The following is a 20,659-nucleotide window of genomic DNA, read 5'->3' as shown; positions in this document are numbered from 1 at the left end:
CCCAAGCTTCTGTATGTTCATTGAGCAATTCTATGTATTCATCAATAACTCACACAGAAGGAACAAAAAGGTTATTTCTGCTCATAAAGCCTGAAGAGTGAGATCAGGAAACAGAAATAATATACCATTAAGCTGACGAAAATACGTGACACAAGCAGTAATCAATACACAGCAAATAGGGAACCATTCTTTACAATATCCCACAGGAAAAAAGATACCACTGCTGCAGTATCTAGAGATTTGGTAAAGTTACTTACTTTACAGACTATTTAGAAATGGGAGAATGAAACATGCTGACTAAATTTATCAACTAAATTGTAAGCTTCAAACAATGTCACCTAGCTATTTCTTCAGCCTGTTATGCCTTTGAAGTAAAGACTGTTGGCAATGTGCCCCTTCCTGAGTCCTAATTTTCATAATAAAGCTCACTGTGGACACCTGAGACCACAAAATAGTCACTGTTCTGTCTGTCTGTAAGTGGCATGATCTGTTACCGCTCAGAGCCCTCCTGAATTCCTGCCTTGCCAAAGCAGCATGACATCTAACAATGCCCTTCAGATATGAAGAACTTGATCCTCGAGCACATAGTGCAGCATCTAACCTACCCACACAACTCCCACCTGAGAACTTCACCCTTCATATGGCCAATAATGCTCATCTTGCTTAAGAATGTTTGTGTGAGGTTTACACTGTGGCTTGATATGACTGGATGGAAGAGGCTGTGCAAGTATAATAGCCTTTCTTTCAAATTATTATAAGTGGGTGTCATAATAATGTAGAATTCATCACCGCTGGGACAGATTTGTATCTGGAAAACCTGGGATATGAGAAAGAATCAGTTTAATTATAATGAAGGTGAGTGTCTATCCTTAACTGAGGTCACATTAGAATAAATTCTGTTTAATGGGAATGCATTTGACCTTCTCTAATTTATAAAGTGGCACTTAGGTATTAAAATAGAGGTGAATTTTTAAACTTCAGTCTATTAAAATGGCTTCACTAACTAAAGTTTGAAAGCTTTAGTTGAAATGAGTAACATTTTCATTTAAAAGATATTTTTATGCTGAATTTAGATACATTTTCAGATTTGTTTTGTCTTTAATAAAGCATTCTTTCTGATCAGAAATTCCTGGAGAATTTAAGATGATCGTCTGTTTACTTAGATGTCAGAAGTAAGGCTGAGTCTTCTAAACACTTAGGCATGTGCTTAACTTGACATCAGCAAGACCACCCCTGTGCGTGAAGTTAACCATGTGCAAAGATATTTGTAGGACTGGCATCTAGCAGTCTCTTGTAAACTCCAGTCATGTCCTTTAGAAAGGTTTTCAGTTCAAGTGGAAAAAAAGGAGTTGAAGGTGGGGAGCCAGCTATGTGAAAGGACAGCATAATGTTACTCTTTCATAATTGAAATGAACACAAATGACAGAACCATTTTTTTTTTCTCTTTACATCTGCTCTGGGGACTGCTTTAAGATCCTCTCATGATATTGGCCCATATCAGCAGTGGCAATTGGATTGGCACAGATTTTGGTGCTGATCTAAAGCCCCTGAGGATCTGGGGCATTTTTCCAAACTAGCAAAGGACAGATTCCTGCTGAAATTAACTGCATTTGAAGAACAGATAGTAAAGCCAGGAAAAAAAGTAAGATTCACACATGCTGGATTAAAAACTTGCAGCCACTTCTAGGCACAAGTAAGTGACAGAGCTGTGACATGCCATGTAGCATGGCTCAGTAGCACTCACTAATTGAAACCTATGCTGTAGAGATCGGTGAACTGGCAATGGTAGTCAGAGCTTCTCCCTAAGGTGGGAGTTTAAAAAAGATATCCATAACAAGCTTATTTCTCATCTGAGTGATCTTCACAACCTCTAAGTGAAATAACTGTTAGTCATTTTATATATTTCCCCCATAGAAGATCTTCTTACTGCACTAATTGTAAAACCCCTTTACCACTCCTGTTAAGTTTCGGTTTCTTCTTTTGACATTCAGGGCCCTGCAGAACTTCACATGTCTGTTGGCATGTTCCCATTCTCCCCAGTTCCTCTGCCAAAGATGTCAGCCTTTGGGCAGCTTCATTTCCTCCCAAAACGATCCGTGTCCTCCAGGCTGTTCCGTGCACACACACAGAGCAACTTTCTAATCTTGGTGCCTCAGGCTGCCAGACCTTCCTGCTCAGCACAGAAAGCTGTCTCCCATCACCTCCACCACATGCAGAATGAACCTAGCGACTTGCACAGCTAGTCTTCATCTATATTTAGAGGCACAGTGTCATCCCAGCATTTCCAAAACCTGACTTTCCATTTTACAGCAGTACATGTATCATCATCAAACACAAGAATGACAATTACAGAGTAAAGCCAAATACATCCGTACATGCACATATGCACACAGCAGACACACAAAGTTGGATTTTAGGCAAAGTTTTTCAAATCTAGGTACCACCAGCTCCCTCCAACTCCTCTGAATTTCAGATTTTGTTTCTGAAGTGAATCTTTCACAACTGTAGAAAATTTCCAGTACCCTAAGATGAGTGTAAAAGAAAATTTCACCTGCCCAAGTTTGCACAGAGCCTGAAAGAATAGATCTGAGAAGCAGGGATGACTGCATTCAGCAAATCATGTGAAGTGCTAACTCAAAGTTGCAATGATGCTTTCAGTGGTATGGCTTAATGTTGTCAAGTTGTTAGATTAGTTTGATGAGTTGAAGATGTCACTTTGTAAAAAGATCCAGTTGCATCTACATACCTTTCCAAAGATGTACATTGGCATCAGCCAAAGTACTTGTACACTCCAATAAAAGGAGCATCTTTCTGTGATGTTCAGAGACTGCAGAGGAAATATGGGTACCAGCACACCAACCTTCCCATTTCATCTTCAGTTTTACCCTTTCATACACATGGTCTTGCACAGAAACCCACCATACATTGATACAAGCCTACACACCAAGGCCACACCTCAGTGTCCTTACCTTTTTGCAGTGATGATCTCCTGCTCCCTCTTCTCCTGTTCCTTAACTACTAATGTTAAATCCTAGCAGGTCCCACTTTAAAAGCTTGTCCCAAGGACACTTAAAAATTCTACCACCTCTGACTAATGAGCTATGTTACATCATTGGACGTCTCAGGGTTTGGGAAATCTGCTCTATATAGTCAGAGTGGTTATCAAAATGACATTTACCATGGTGTAAACTCATTTAAGGTATATATGAGAAGGTCCTGTCATATCATTGCAAATAAGAGATAACGGAGGACTATTCTACCTGACATTTGCATGGATCACATCTTATGCACAGTCAGTTATCTCCCACTTTTTTTTGGAAAAAAAGACAAGAAAATCAGCTAAAGAGGCTGCATTAAAATAAAAACATGAGACAGTTGGAAAACCTTTGTGATTCTGTCCTGGTTTTGGCAGGTTTCATAGGGAAAGGAGAAGCTGAAACAAAGCAGAAAGATAGTAGGAAAACTTTCAGAGAAACACTCTCCATGATTTAGAAGAAAAGTTTTGGGAAACCTTGACCAAAACCTTAAGTGTTAAATTATTGAAAGTGACAGGGAAATACAGGCAAGGTCATGTATATAGTCCTTTGGGGTTTTTTTTTCCAGTTATAAATATTCTATTCACCAATTTGATTTGATTTCTGGAACTATGCAAAAACCTGCAGGTAGGTTTGTTCATTTGTTTTGGCTATTATATAATCCTGAAGAAATAATCAGGTGTCTAAGAAATTATCTGACCTGGGAAAGAGTATCTGTATTAAGCTATTATGATAAATCAGTTATTCTGAAGAAAAACTATTCATGATTGACAGCAGATAGTAGATTCAATTGAGTCTATTTTACAAATTATATTTCCAAATGTGTTTGCAGTTACACTGGATTAATTACCTAAATAACCTTATGGTGTTTCTTGGGACCAGGTCACATACAGGTATCTTGTTTTTTTACACATCATGGTAGAAAAGCTGTCTCATAATTCAGTGTCATGGCTTAAATAAAGAAACAAATAATGAATAAGTCTTTTGTGGTAACAGTAATGTATAAAATCTTGTTTCTTAAATTTGCACAAACACCGTTACTAACAGTCAAATTCAGAATTTGGCCTCTATTGCCCTTTTTTTTCTGTTTATGCCGAGTTTAAATGATTTATTTCAGACACCTTGAATCACTTAGTAGGTAGCAGTTTGTAAGCCTTATGAGTCACTGTTGATATTTTGATGGTGTGTGGGTTTTGTTGGTTTGTTTGTTCTGTTGCTATTGCCACCTCTGCCTGTTCGGTGTTCAGAAAGAACAAATCCTTGGAAATTAAGTGGTTTTGATTTCTCAGCTCTGCTTGGAGAATATAGTACTTAATGTCATTTCAAAACTACCAGAAAACAAAGCTCAAAATAAACACAAAGACACTCTGTACTACAGAAGGCATTATTAGGCCAGTTCTAGAGGAATACCCTCACATGCAGCCCTCCCTTCAGGCTTTACAAGCCTAGATCCAAACTGGAACCCACAACAACTGGATTTGGGAAGCAAGAAGTGCTATGAAAGCCAGACTATTAATATTTGAGATAATCACTACTAAAAGGAAGATCCTAAAAAGCTGCAGCACTGGGGCATTAACACCATCCTCAGTTGTACAGCCAGATCCTTGCTTGATTTCAACTGGAAACATTGCAGTGCAGCTAAGCTGACTTATCCTTGTTGAAGATATCTCGCTATAGTGCTGTGGGCTACCCTGGTGAGTTACAACTACATGCTTGTACATATAACAGCCTTTGTTCTATGCAACAGTTATTGACTGATTTTCATTAGCATAAGAAAGAAAAGTATGTTGATGTATTAAATGTAACTTCTAAAACCTGGCTCAGAGGAGTTACTGAGATTCCTGGCGATTTTTGCTCATCATATCTGCTCTACTTACAGCTATTACTTAACTTTTGCAGAGGAAAAGAGCCTACTCGAGCCATAACTTTGCCTTCTTTAGCACAGAAGTCAGGAAGGAGACCTTGGACCTTGGAGAACTTGGAGTAGAGCTTATTGACAGAGTTACTGTATATAGTAATCCTTTTCAAGAACTTCTTTCTTACATCTGAAAGTGCTCATGCCCTGACTGTTCGGACTAGCATGGCACACAAACAGTTGAGTGGGAGTATTGCAGGTACAATGCTCAGGGAAGTTCACTGGAGTAACTGGATGACGGATTGTGCTACAGAGATGTTCAGATGAGTGCTGGGCTTCTCAACCTGTGAAATATGAACTACTCATGCCCTGCAAGCCCACTACAGGCTACCTCCAAAAAGAAAGAAAAATTTGTTGACTAATTGTTTATCCAGAAAGGGAAACATAATCTGAATGGTGTAAGGCATTGTAAAAGCTCCACCACTCTTGTAGAGTTTGTTTTTTTTCTGGTAAGCAGTTGTGTTTTGGGCTGGCAGTGGGAGTGCATGCAATTTTTCCTTTGCTCCTCATCCCAGGGATGAGATGGTCTCCACAAAACTGCATTATACTCCCTGGCTAACACCACCTATCTCATGTGTCTATCTATTAAATATATAAAACTGGGCTATTTCATGTACTCAAGTGCCAATAATAAATCAAATGAGGAAGGTCTCAGATGTGTGCTCCTTCCTTCTAGTTTTTTCCTACTGCTGAGATTCACTGGTGGGAGTGGGGTTGGGAACCGTTTAAGGTTTGTGGCTCTTAGGAAGTGGTTTGACGCTAATTCAGCCAGTCGGGGGTCTTCCTCTGAGCCCAGCTGGTGGTACAGTCAGGTGCAAGAGGAGTCTGTAGCCCTGTGCCTGGGTCCTGTGCCCTGAAGCTCTTCAAGTGCATCACCAGCATTGTGAAATCCGGGACCAAGAAAACTCCCTGCCTCCATTCTTCTGAGATTAGCAGATCTCTTGGGAATGAGGGGAATTTGGAATATCCCAGTAGCACCTTCTATGGTATAAACATGAGAGTGCCTTCTGCATTTGAAAGCTGAGGTATTTGTGAGGATGCATTATTGCATCTTGATATGTCAGAGAAAAATGTCTTGATCAAAACAGTTCCTCTTTTTTTTTTTTTTAATGTAAAATAGCACAGTACCTAAAAAGAGCAAAAAATATATGCTGGAACCTGTCTTTGTGTTAAATTTCAGATCTAGAAACTATTGTGGGGTGGGGAATGTGTAGGAGCAGAGGTGGCTCACTGGGGTACTAGTGTTGTACAAGACAGATGAAAATGCAGAGATAGTTTTTTCAGTCTCCTTTGCCAGAGATTCTCACCCTTCCAGGGATGCACAGGATACAGCTGCACAGTGCTGAGGATTTTGAGTGCATTTTTTCAGCGGCCACATGAGGACTGCCCATACATGTCACTTCAGAAAACACACAAATTCCCTGCTTCCTGGCAAAAGATGTAATGAAGAAGGTGCTCTTGGTTGCAACGCAGCAGGGCGACCAATTTCAAGCAGAGCCAGAGACTTCTTGCTTGACTTGAGACTAAACACTTCATAACTCTTTTCTCCAATTTACCCATTTAGTTAATGGTGGACACCAAACGCTTCCCCAGCCATGGGTACTGCAAGAGTAATTTTGGTTTTCCTTGTGATCCACAGAGATTTATGGTGATGGGATCATACAAGTACAGAGGGAACAGCTGGGCTAGACATATGCTAGAGCATGTGATTGAAAACTGTTTCATATGTGAAGATGTGAAACCACAAAGACAGCTTCCATGAGAGTGAAAATAGGAATTCCACATCCTTCAAGGAAAACCCAAACACTGTGAAAAATAAAGATGGTTCTGGTTCCAGGCTGTGAATTTACTAGTCCTCAGTAGTCATTTAAGACATATATATAATTCAAATATTTTTGAGATATTATGTCTTTCCCTTCTCACTTCCTTAAGGTGACAAATTAAACAATTCCAGTCACTTACTGAAAGAAATTTATTTTCTTGCCTATCCTCATGACACAAGAAATTCTTCCACACCAAAAAAGGATAAAAAAATGTAAAAATAAAATACTACCTATTGCTGTAAGGCTTCAGCATGATGGTCTTGGATACACTGTGAGGAATCTATTATTCACCTATGAAATTTATGCTAGCATTTCCTTATATGAACTCTGGCATTTATGCTCCATGAACATTGTGGCATTTGTTTTTCATGGATCAGGTGATATTTTTGATATTTGCACATTTAAATGGTTATTTTGTGTGTGTGAGTTTTGCAGGTATATATACGCCTATTTATTATTCAAAAAGTCATGATGGAAGTTTAGGATAATCTTGAGACTTCAGGGTGGAGGTGTGGATGAGAACATCTGCTTAAGCCTTGCTCATGAAGCAATGGGTCAGACCAAACCACAATATTGGCAGGGTTAAAAATGTATGGTATATGCCAATATGACATAATATTTGTTTTACAGTACTCTGTGGTACTGACTATAAGAGACTTATAGCTCTCACTGGAACTAGAGAATCATGAAGCATTTAACAGTTTAAACAGTTGAACAAACTTCTTGAGAGCCCTTAACATATCCATATCAGGCTGGAAGCAAACAGCAAAGAATCAACAGTAGCAAAACTTCAGGAAGAGGAAAAGATCAGAATTCACTCTATTACGACAGAGACTACTACCTCATATTTATCATCATTATGTCATTATAACTATATCCTTTCATTCTCTTGAAAGTACCATATCCATTACACTGGGGTAAAACTGATCTACCTTCAACAACTTTACCCATTGTGACCAACATCAGACTGTGGCTGTTTCTTGACTTATCTATGTTGACATGTACATTTCCCACACTGCCAATTAATTTCCATGGGAGAAAAAAAACCCAAAAAGACATTGGAGTATAAGTTTATTTTGTATATAAAGGAATGTGTTATAATCTCATCTACTTTCAGCCTAACACATGAAACCCACTATATAAAATGGCATGACACCAACACGTAGCAGGTATACCTGAGTTGAAAATGAGGCACCAGGTGCTTCCAGAAGGACAAGACTGGTTTTAACATGAAGAGGTGGCAAAAGCAACTTTTATTTCAGTTTTGGGAGTATCCACTTAGCTATAATTAGAGGTGCCAGCTGCTAACAAAAAACGGCTTTGCACAAAATTTCTCCATGGAAACGAAGAAGCCTTGCAAAGAGGGTGTCAGAAGAAAGATTTTTCTGAGCTTGGGAGCAATAATTGCCTTAATAGGAACTCCTTCTTACAATGGAAAATAAGCATAAGATACGAAAGCCAGCTTTGACTGCCAACCAGGCAACAGCAGGACGTGAACACTGCTCTTACCACAGAAGTTTGCGTTTCTGAGTCCTCTGTTCTGCTGACAGTATAGACGTAGCTGGAGAAAGATAGGGACATTCACAGGGAATTTTTATTTTCCAAATTTGTAGAATGCAAGAAGAAAGTGCTTATTAGTCTTTTTTTTCTTTCTTTTTTTTTTGTTCTTTGAATTTTCTACCTCTTGGTGATCTAACAGGAAATATGTGAGACTGGGAGATCTCGCTCTGGGCTGTGTGTGCTCCTGGCGAGGCTTGGATATCGAAGGGCAGGAGTCTGCTTCAATGGCTGAGTCACTGACATTTGCATTAGACAAAACACTGTTTTTCCTCTCCCTTTTCCTTGGTTACATATTTTTAACCTTTTTCTTCTTCTCCAAATTCCTTCCTCCAGTTCTGGCCTCTTCTTACCCTAACTTGAGCTTCTTCCCATATAAATTATAGTTGCTGCATGATAAGCATTTAAGCCAGAACACCAAGTTATCACAGATTTTTACAGATTGCGTCCACAGATCTTTCTGTGGCACACTCCATAACCAGGTATCTGCCAGTACTTACTACCACTCTGTTTCAGAGATTACTTTCCCTTTAAAATGTTGCTGGTAAAGAAGAATTTCAGAAAACAACCTATGTTGTTACCTGGAAGGGAAGAGGTGGTGCTGAGCTAACAGTATCTGGAACTTGGGCTTCATTTGATTTGAGCAACAGTACAGCAGGGTTTTCAACTCTGGCTTGCGTCCATTTTTACTCTTCCTCAGAAGCAAATGGTCAGTTTTCAGGAATTAGAGAATTAGTTATTAACACTTCAGTCCTTGATGAAAGCCCAAGTTATGAGTTTCTGAGACAGCCATTCTAGTTTAACTAAATAGCTTCTTCTCAGACTAATACTTTAATACTCCTTATATGCTCTCCACACCAGTACACCCAGCTAGTTAAATTTGACTTCGCTCCTGCCAGCACACTGGTCACAGTGGTTTCTGAAAGGCTTGAAGGTGAAGGGTTTTTCTTGACAGGGAATTAAACTAGGTCAAGCCTAATAACACTAAATCCTGGCCCACAGACTATCAGGAGAGGTGTGTTTGTAGTAGAAAATGTGGTAATAACCAGATGCAATTACTGGAGTGCTGAGAAGAAAGCAAAGGGTATAAATTTCCCTGATGAAACACTAGGCTTACAATAGGTGCTACTTGCTTCCATAAAATTAAAATTTTTATTACACTTTAATTAAGATCAGAAATTTATTACTTGCATGAAAAAACGTTGACATTTTCTCTTTGTTCCAATCCATACTAGTAGTACAACCTGCACTTTTAAATCTAATTTGACATTGGTTCATGGAGTACTAGACATTCAGTAAGACTCACAGTTTTGCTTTCCTGGAAGGAGATAAAACTACCTGTCTTTAGACTTATTTCAGAACTGTAAATGTCAGGCTCCATGAGTCAGGACAGTGTAATGGATGTGTTAAAAAGGTTTTTATCACATCCTACCATCATCACAACACAGTTCTGTGCCCTCCATCTCTGAGAGCAAAGAAATGACCTATTTCACGAAGTAAATGAAGTGTGTGTAACTCACACAACTGGAAGCAGGCCAGAAAATAAATAATATATCTAGCCACCCTCAAGAAGTTATTTCAAGTGGTTTATGTGTTTCTGAAAAACTCTGAAATAACTCAAAAAAGACAGTTTTAAGAAACTATTAACTGGAGTGAACTAATTAGAAACAGATCACATGATGATAAATGAGGTAATTTAATCTGTTGACTGGACTACTAGACTGTAAGCATGTAGAGTGACCCTGCAGATAATTGTATCAGTACCTGTGCTAATAAGGGTTTATGGACATCAAAGCTACACAATATTCCCAGACCCTTAAGCCCCTGCACTGTACTAAGATTAAGTTAGTAAATACATATCAGCTAATTTAAAGCAGTGCTATTACAATGCTGCAGTTATGAAGTAAAGAGGTCTTTAAAGCTTTGAAATTTGGCAACCAACCCTAACTTTGACCTGGTCCTGCTACCTTCACTCCACTAAACATGATGGAGTGATATTGAGGCAGGAGGGAAGAGGTAGTTCAGTGTTGAAAAGTATTAGTGTTGCTGTTTGGAAATGACCTTCCAATCATGTTGTAATGTCTTTTGTAGAGGACCTTGCAAAGAATTTAAGACTTGGAACATCCACCATTGAGACCTATTAATTCTCTGGCTTTTTGGCACAGTAGCCCCAGTTCAATAGGATTGGTGAAGACTGGCTTCATTGCAAATTCTCCAGTGGATGAAATGGCAAGAGTGTTCCTGAGAAGTGAGTTTTGGACCGACAGCCTGAGCTGTTATAATGGTTTCATTAGTAAGAGTCAGGGAGAGATCATTCACTATACCACCTCCTTTCACAAATGGCAGGACCTTCTGCTCAAATTCATCTCTGATGATCACCAAATCACAGAATCATTAAGGTTGGGAAAAACTGCCAAGATCATCAAGTTCAACCATCCCCTACCACCTACATTACTAACTAAACCATGTCACTAAGTACCTCATGCAACCTTTCCTTGAATGCCCCGAGGGATGGTGACTCCACCACCTTCCTGAGCAATCTGTTCCAATGCCCAACCACTCTTTCAGAGAAGAAATTTCTCCTAATTTCTAACCCAAACCTCCCCTGACACCACTTGCAGCCATTCCCTCTTGTCCTATCACTACTTATCTGTGAGAAGAGGCTGACCCCCAGCTCACCACAACTTCCTTTCAGGTAGTTGGAGAGACATCTGTGTATGCACATAGATTGACAGCCTCCCTTCAGTGCCAGATTCACTGTTTGTGGATTGATCAACATGAAAGGTTATCTTAGAAATCTTGCATAAGGGGTCTTTCTCTCGTTTTCTCAGCTATTCACAGAAACAGTTTTAGCCACCTTTTCCCTGGTGATTCCTATGACTTACTCCAGAATCAAGCTGGAAGCCGTAACAGTTATTCTGGCATTGACACCCTTCTCTCAGGCATGTTTTTGCTTGGCTGCTTCAAGCAATGTTGTATGATGGACAAAGTCCCATGGGACACTCAGAAAGACAGTAATCAGAAATGTGGGTTTGATCTCATCAAAGCAATAGGTGCAGCCCAGAACTGACTTCAGGAAGATTTGTGGGAAATATAATTACTGGAGCAGGCTCTTGACCAGTTGACTTGTTCTAGGAGACCATACATAGGCTATAATTTCTTCCCTTTATTCTGAAGGATGCAAAGTCAAGTAACACTGGAAAAGTTGTCAAACAATATTAAAAAGTCTTATTGCAAGAAAATTTGTCTGAATTTCAGAACCCTCCAGAGCAAACAAAATCATAATGGACATTCAGAGTGCTATATTCCCAAACACCTTCAGCTTTCATTTGGATGCAGAACTTTCTACTACCTGGTCTGAAGATTCTTTGGAATCTCACCACTGCAATGCTGTGAGACCTTCTAGTCTGACTGCTTTTCCTATGGCATTTCTGGAACTCCACCAAACTGGGTAGCTGCATGGAAGCTATTACATTTTGCAGAGATTAACTGTGCTGAACATTAATGCAAACTTTCTTCCAGAAAATATTTGGAAACTAGAGTATTTGAAAAATTCCCTCCCTTGCATTCAAAAAAACAAAAAAAAAAAAAAGGAAAATGATTCAAGGTTAAAAAGTGCATGTCTGTTACTCAAAGCCACAGATTGGGCATCAAAGCAGATTCCAGTTCTCAAAGGGATCCAGACAACTGTAGCAAGCATTACTGGAAACAATAACATTACACAGAACTATCTCATGATTTAGTTAACAGTAACAGTATAAGAGTTAGGAAAACAAAATTCAGAAACCCGACAAAGCACCCATTCTAAAAGATGAAAAGATTTAGGTCCACTATTCCCAGCCTCCTCTGTAAATCAGTCTATGCCATTTAGTGGAGGAATTGTAACAGAGGATGAAGAAAAGCATCTTTTTCCTTTACCACAGATTCATTTTGTACATTGGCTGGTGCTGAAGCATCAAGTGTCCATGTGCCAACAACTGTAACACATCTCTCAGTGCCAGTTCCAGAATTTTAACTCTCCTCTTTAAAGTTGTACTATGTTTACAACTGGAATTTTTTCTACCTTTAGCACCCAGCCACTGGGTCTTGGCAAGAAAAGGCAAAATGAAAAAAAGGTGTCAGCAATTCAGAATACCATATTCTTAATCAGGTTTGCTCATTGTAATGGACTGAGTCACTGCCTCAGGGACCACATAAGTGGCTATACACTGTGAGGTTTTGTTATTCAAAGGGAAAATTATGTTAACCTTTGGGTCTCCTTGCATTTTGGGAAATTATTCTCCATGTAAGTAGAAAACGGACATGGAGACCAAGTCACAACAAAGTCTTGAAACTTACCCTATAGGCATAATATTAATTTGTCCATGATGAGGATCAAGGCTAACCTTTCTACCCACTGTCTCCATGGGAGGTGAGCTCTGGTGACCACATTCTTCATAGATATAATAACGTTTTTTAACACATCTGTTACAATGTCAGTATATAACTATGTCCGTTGCTGTATCACTGTACCAAAAGAGGGTATCACGTTTGTTCCCCTTGTTCCCCATTCTTGCAGCACAAGGATTTTTGCTTTCTGCACAATGGTGGCACCTATGGTCACTCTCTCCTGAATGATACCTGAAAGTATAGTCCTCTCTTCAAGGGATCCAGTCCAGGTTTCCACCAAGTGCCTAGTCCTGGACAGAGAATATACCCAGCACACCTAAGAGCAGAATCAAGCAGGCAATGTCTTCTGCAGGACAAACAGCACTTCAGCTTCAAAGCAGCTCTTCATATCACCATGTATATACAGCCCAAAATTAGCTGTTTGCACATCTTCAATTCTCTGTTCTTCAGAACGTGTCCTGCATAAACAGCAAAGTACAAATAAAGTCTACTTTATGGTTAAAGGGGGATTTGTTTGGAAAAAAAATTTTTTTACAAAAGCAGATATTCTAGTTGTCCATGTGTATTGAATATGACATTTCCAAAGAAAACAGCCAGAGCAATAGCAGCAGCATACCATCGAGAACACCTGCACCAGATAGTTTAAAATCAGATCATATGCCACTATAGTGAACATAGTTTGTTTTCCATTATTGCTTAAATATGATGATAACCAATTTAGGGATTGACATAAAACTCATATTGTATTATTCTGAGGCTTTGTTAAGAGCAAAGAATGTGTGACCAAATCAAAGGCTTCACTAAAGCTAATAAACACAGCTTCAGTCATATATGTGGCCTTTATCCACAGCTTGATTAATATCAGATTTAACCTAGAATAAGGCTGAGGTTATGGAGTGCTTTAAACAAAAGCCAGATTTGAAATAGGGTAGGGTGCGGGGAGTAATATGTTTAAATTAATAAAGCCATTGATCTGTCCATACACCAAACACTTGGAAATGTTAACTAATGCCATTAAAGCAGCTGAAAGCCTACAATTATCTAAATCCAAGAAAACACCACCTTTCTGGTACACGTAAAGTCTTCCAAATTGTTCTGAGACTCAGCAAGCACTGAGGCATGCTGAAGGAATCATGAAAGAAAATGTTTGCAGATTTGAGCTGCAAAAGGGGGATTTCATCCACTCATCTCTTCAAAGGGTAATTAATTGTTTTCAGTACTTCATTAAAATGTATAGTTTCAAAAGAGGAAAAGTTGATTATTGGTTTTTTTAAAAACCAAACAACACAACAAATTAGATTAACTTGACTTCTCAAAGGTCAGAAGGTTTCTAAATCTGTTAACAGTCCCCGTGATGATTATTTAATGCCTTAACTATTTGTTATGTCTGTTACAATTTAACCCAAATCTTTAATTCATTAAAATGAGTTGTTCTAGCTCTTCTAAAAAGTCCTTTCATTCCTTTCCAAATGCTCTCAGATTCCTCAGCCTTTTTTTTGCATGATAATCTAAACAAAATGCAGTTTTTTGCTTTTCTCAACTCATCTTTATTTCCATTTCAAAGTTGAGTGTAGTACCCGAATCAGCAACACATCTGCTGTGTCTATTATTTTTGCCATTTCTTATCTCCCTGCTGAGATACTTCAACTTGTCATGGGTCATTTGAGGATAACAGTTCCCTGCTTTAAGCTGACTAGTTGTTGCAAATCTGAACTGACTGGGAATGATCACCATCCAGAAGTTAAGCAGTTACATCCATAGCATGTAGATATTAATATGCCAACCAGTCCAACAGCTTGGAGTTGTGGGGAGGATGTGTGGAGGAGAGCAGAGATTTTCCTACTTAAAATGGCAGCTCTCAGAGTTGCCATAAGAAAAGATACTTCTGCCAGAAAATTTCTGTCCTTCACATGGAGATGGGGTTAACAGAAGGCTTTAGAATCAGTTCAAACAAAGCAATTTGTAATAAATAGAGAGAGGTAGACAGAATTTGTTTAAAAGCTTGAATACAGTATTTCTAGACCAGTAAGGCAAAATAAACTGCTGGGAGACACCACGAGCTGAAAATGCACAGACAAGATAGGGAGAACCTGGTTTGCATCAGCTGCAGAGGAGGGGAGTGGGGGGCAACTACAAATTTTGGAATGTCAAAATCCCCAAAGTCTTCTCTTCATTTTCAGGTTCCTGAAGACACCCAAGAAGGGATAAGCTTGCATATGTAGCATACAGCCACCTACATACTTCTGTATAACAGAATCACAGAATCGTAGTGGGGTTGGACGGGACCTCAAGAGATCATCAGGTCCAACCCCCCTGCCAAAGCAGGTTCCTGCTCGGCTGTTTAATGGTGGGTGTTTGTATATACTGACTGACTTTGTATGGGCATTTGTATATACCCACTGACTAGGTTTGTGAAAAGTTGGTTAAAATCGTAACTCACATGCAATGGGTAACAACAGTCAAAGCATCCAGATTGGACCTAAACATATATTATAACATCCATTTAAATTTGGTGACTTGACTTGCAGTATAATTCAGGGCCTTTTTGTATTTCTAGTGCCCTTCTGCCACTAACCACTCATCTATTTGGTGCACAAGAAATGAGTAACTGAAAAAAGGCAAAATTCTATGCTTATGCTCAAATCAAAACGTCACAAGACAGATGTCATTACTAATGTGAGCCAGCATCCAGTGCTCAGATAAAATATTAAAAATTTATTAAAAGCATCTCCTCAGAGTTGAAAGCAGAAAATATTTAATCAATCCTGACAATCAAAGCATGATCTAGTGGAAACATACACAAGATTCATTCCAGCAAAGAAGAGATGGGTGGGCAAGTCTTCTTAACTTGCACTGATTTATTTCATATGTTTTGCTATGTGCACAGCTCCATTCCCAAGTTTCTAATTGTACCTGTAGACAAACTGGTACATAGGTCATCCCAAGTGATTCCCTTTATTCTCCTCTTTGAGCAGTTCTAATTAACCAAGGAAATTCTGTTCAAATGGAAATACCGGTATTTCACATGTGCTTCCTTCCTAATTTGGAGGAGGAGATGAAACAACACAATTTTGGAGGAGGGGGAAAGGAAATGAAAACAAACAGTAAAAGTCAGTATGAAAATGTTGGGATATTTAGTTTGAATATTTCAGTGTAAATGACTCTTCCACATCTCCAAGCCTCTCACACCAAGTATGAGAGTACTTCAAGAATTCACCAGGGTTTCACAGATCCCACATCATCCTACACTTCACATACCCAGTAGGTTACACTATATCAAAATGAGAAGAGAAGCACCACAGAAGCCAGGTGTGAGTTCCTCCAAGCCTTTACTAAACACTTGAAATACATTTCTCTGGTCATCTAACAATTTTCCCAGTACCTAGCTGTGTCCACAAGTTTTGTCTCAGGTATTCTTGTCCTATGAGTCTTTTCTTTTGTTATTGCCAGATCAGCTTTCCCCATCTTCCCATTCTTACTCCTCCCAGTGTCTCCTGTTCACCATCCAAATGTGTAAATCTATAGCAAACCCATGAAGTGAATGTCACAAGGTCAAAATTAATGGCAGTGGTGAGATGATCTGGATCTACACGACAACTCTATATGGCAGCTTACACCAAGTCCTTCCTCATTGTGCAGCTTTGGTTGTGGCACTTGGAGAGCTGAGCAGGATGGGTCTGATCACATCAGTTCCCACTGCCATTGGGCTCCAACCATTCCATACAGACTGGCACATTAATGGGTTTTCTCTTAGGCTTTCGGCTCCCCCATGATACACGGAACACTATCATCCTCAAAGACCTTTGTGAGAACACCGCTCATTATAAAATCATGGATTCATAGAATGGTTTGGGTTTGAAGGGACCTTAAAGATCATCTAGTTCCAAGCGCCCTACCATGGGCAGAGACACCCTGTGCTTACCAAGAAGCTCTATCAGACCAAGATCATCTCCTATTGTCTGCTCCAGCAAATTCATATATTGCAGTATTAGCCAGGCTGCTGCTGAATTATACTTTTCTATAGCAGAGGATCCTGTGCCATGTATAATTTTTATTTCTGAAAGATGTTTGAGACACTTTCACAGCCACAGATACTAGAATGTTAGTATAATGATAATATATTTTATTAAAACAAAACTTCCATTTAAAATCATGTTCTGTATATGCATGGATTTTCAACTAGGAGTGCCAATCTCCTTGACTTCCCAAGACAGTTTGGTTCATGACAGTATAATTCCAAATCATTAACCTCAAATACATTTGTGCTATGAACTTCAGTGAAAATAGAATTAGGCCTTAAACAGAAATCAAAAATCCTATTTCAGACATTGTTGATAAAGATAAGTATAAAATTTACTCTAAGAAATAGCTTTAAGGTACAGCTATAAAAATATTGAGCTGTGACTCTACAAAAGAAAACAAATCAATTATATATTCTGAGGAAACAATTAAGATGCAGAGATGAAAAGCACTAAAAAATTCTGCACATGGGAATAATCGTGGTCACAGTGAAAGTTGAAGGGTATTCTTTGAGAAATAATAGGCTAATGGGTAATTAAAGACCTATTGAAGACACAATACATCAAATAACACACTAAAGGTTTTATGTTCAATCACCATGCCTCAACTCTGTTATTCCCTGTCTTATGAAATACTAAATAGGCAAATGTAATGCCTTGTAGACTGCTCTAATGCTGTTTTCAGAGAGTATCCATAATAGACTTGGCTCTGCCATGCAACAATTTATTCTTGTTGTGTGCTGGCCTGTTTACTGAGATGTTTTTTGTATGACTACACTGGCCTAACTCACTAAGCCTCAGCCTGGAAAAAAAACACTAATACTTAAAAATCCTTAGGAAACTTAGCCAGAATTGATAGCTTTGATGATGGTTCCACCACTGGCTCTGTCTGAGAACAATCAAAGACCCACAGCCATCCAAGGACAGCAGAACAAAGGATGCTGCTAACATTTTATGTGTGTCCCTCCAGAGACAGTTAGCTGTTGGTCAAGGGAAACAACAGAGGAGCAGAACCTCTTTGGCACATCTCCGGGGTCAGCCTGCTAGCCTAACAAGTATGGAGTGACTATGGACATACTTAAAATCCACTGTTTCATTTTAATTCCTTTTGGCTTTTAATATCTTTATGCTCATTGACAAACAAATAATAGTGTTTTTTTAAAGAAATGGGTTCTGGGTCACAAAATCCTGATGTAGCATGGCAACCTGCTCCACCATCCCCACTGCCACAGTAGCAGGTAGGACCCATGAGCATAGTACTGTTGTGTTTAAGATAAGAATGAATACAATTACATTGTAAAAGCAAAGAGTCATATAAACGCTGAGTGGGTTATAAAGTAGCTGCTATATATTTTATTTTCTCCTGACCCACTGTCTCTCATCTTACTGAAATAAAGCTGTGTGGTGGGATGGACTTGTGAAAGAGGAACTTCTAGTAAGAAAATCTGCATCTGCACTTCACTGCCAAAACCTGAGCATATTTGCATCTCTGACTACCTCATCATGAATATAAATCAGAGACTAGAAGTGGCACATACTGAAGTTCACATCTATAACTCATTTTGTGGCCGCAAAAAATGCAGGCATATATTTGTCAGGTGCAAATTGCTAGACTCTAAAAATTGTGGGCCTCTTTATTTATCAGTTTCCATGCCATGCATGGGCTGGATAGGAGCTGGCTCCCGCCTCGCCTCCTCACAGCTCAGCTGAGGTGTGTCACATCTTTCGTCTCCCCTTGGCATGAGACACAGTATTACAGCACCTCCACAGAAAGCTGGGGGTGACCTTTCTGAAAACAGACCCCCCAGATGCAGTCTCATTTTCATAAAATATATTCCTTTTTCTTTCTTTTTTTTATCTCTTGTACACTGACAGCTATAGGTAAGTAATGAAAAACCTGGGCAGGACTCACAGATAATTAAATATTTCATCATTCTTTTGATTTCAAAGCTTGAAACAAGAAGAGGTTACAGAGGGTTTTATGTAAAATACTTCAGATGGAGTCTAGCTGTATAAGAAAATACTGGGATGGATCCAGATACAGATGTGCTATCTACCCAGAAACTATTTGGCAAGTCAGTGAACTGTGATATTGTAAGAAAGTCTGGGCTTCAGTACAAGTTTTCAAAAAAGTGCCTGTTGGCTGAGCTACAATAGTAAAGCTGTTTATTGGCAAAGAAGTTATATGGGAAGCTGAAATGAAGACCCTGCTTCTTTTCCCACTGTGATTTTTTTCTCACCACAATTAATTTATTATAGGTAGTTAAGTCCAGACCTTCTGCATAGTGGTTGAGGGACAAAGTCTAGACATAATTTATTGGCCAATGCCTGATGAAAACAGAATTGCAGCATCCACATTTTCCCTCTGTTTCTCTTTTTGCTTCTGCCAGACACATCAAGTACACTATATGCTAAGTATCTGGTATGTGAGCCCAAACTGACCAAGGAAGGGTTTCCTTTGCTAGAGCCATCCTCTATCATACTGTGATATTTTTCCTTCATGCTAAACAGTAAGTATCAAACTAAACAATAACAGCAATAAAAATTTGATTACTTGGCAGGTTTTTTTCCTGTCTTTCACATGAGTCCATAGTAACATGCAGCAATATTCATCACATCCCTCCATCCCACAGTTCCTGTTAGCTGGCTGGATGTTTTTACTGTGCCACTGTGCACGCTGACAAAGTAAAGCACAGAACAGTTAAATGACATGAGCACAATATACCAGTGGCAAGTTCAGGAACAGAAATCCAACCCCCTACCTGTGTTGTACAGGGCAGTAGAGTGAAGTGTTGCAGAGAAATATTGGAGTAGCAAATGCTGTGGTATGGAAAGAGGCCAAGAACAGCAGAAGCCTGGCACTTGGAGGGTCAGCTTCCCATCTTCAGAAGGCTTTACAAATATTAATTTGACAATTCACTAAATAATCTTTAAAAGAAGGCCTGGTATAGGTTTGTGGGAAGGGGGAAGACAGCTGGGATTGAGAGTCTGCTCTGGATTTGCCAATCAAATCAACGGCACCAACGAAATTAGAACTAAGCCTTTCTGAATCCCAGGGCCACAATGCAGCAGATTAAATATCCCCACCTGCTATGGGGACAGAAAGACCCACTCTTTTCCATGCAGCCATGCAGCTGGGAAGCCTTATTCTCCCAACACAGCCAGCACAGAGGTCCACAGCAGATCCCCCACTCATTCCAAACCTCTGGAGTATAGCAGGGAGCAAGGGAACAGGTCCCACAGCCTGAATACAGTCTAGAACTGAATTCAGATTCATTCCCTTGAATACATTTGCCTGATTAGTCCAGAAGAAATGCAGCTCTGAGACAGAGCAACAGTTTTGTTGCTTTTACACATAGTCCAAGCAGTCTCTGGGGGTGTATGTAACTGGCAGCTTGCAGGGAAACACAGGAGTTACTCTGCTGCTCCACCAAACCTCCACCAGCAGTGGTGGTACCTGGGGGAGGAATGGCCCCATTTGACTTCCAGGCTGTGTCAGGGTTACATGGCTGCCAGTCAGGGAATGCCTTATCTGTTCCTTTCTAAAATGGGTGTACATGGTGTATAAACTACTGCAATGGGTAAAAGATTGCTATGATGAGGCTGGTGCATGGGATGGGAAAGAAGTTTGACTTTAAATAAGAGTTGAGTGTATCTGGGCTGCTCAGCTCTTGACAGAAGCGCTTTGAAAGGCTTCCCCAAACTACTGCTGCTCCCAGTTCAGCTGACCATGCCCCCAGGACTGATACTGGCACAGGGTCCCTCTGTCCTACCTGCCTGCTGCACCTGCTCCAAGCTCCTCTCACCAGCTCAGCCAGTGAGTCTGATGTGTCCAAGCTCTTCTTCAATAACTTCTGCCCACCTGCCAGCAGGACACCATCCTTCTGTGCTTTTTGTGTCCTTTTTCTCACCTCTAACAGT

The sequence above is a fragment of the Gallinula chloropus genome, assembly GCF_964237585.1.
Source record: "Gallinula chloropus genome assembly, chromosome: 1".
Taxonomy (NCBI): Eukaryota; Metazoa; Chordata; class Aves; order Gruiformes; family Rallidae; genus Gallinula; species Gallinula chloropus.
Note: the sequence above shows the minus strand (reverse complement) of the source record.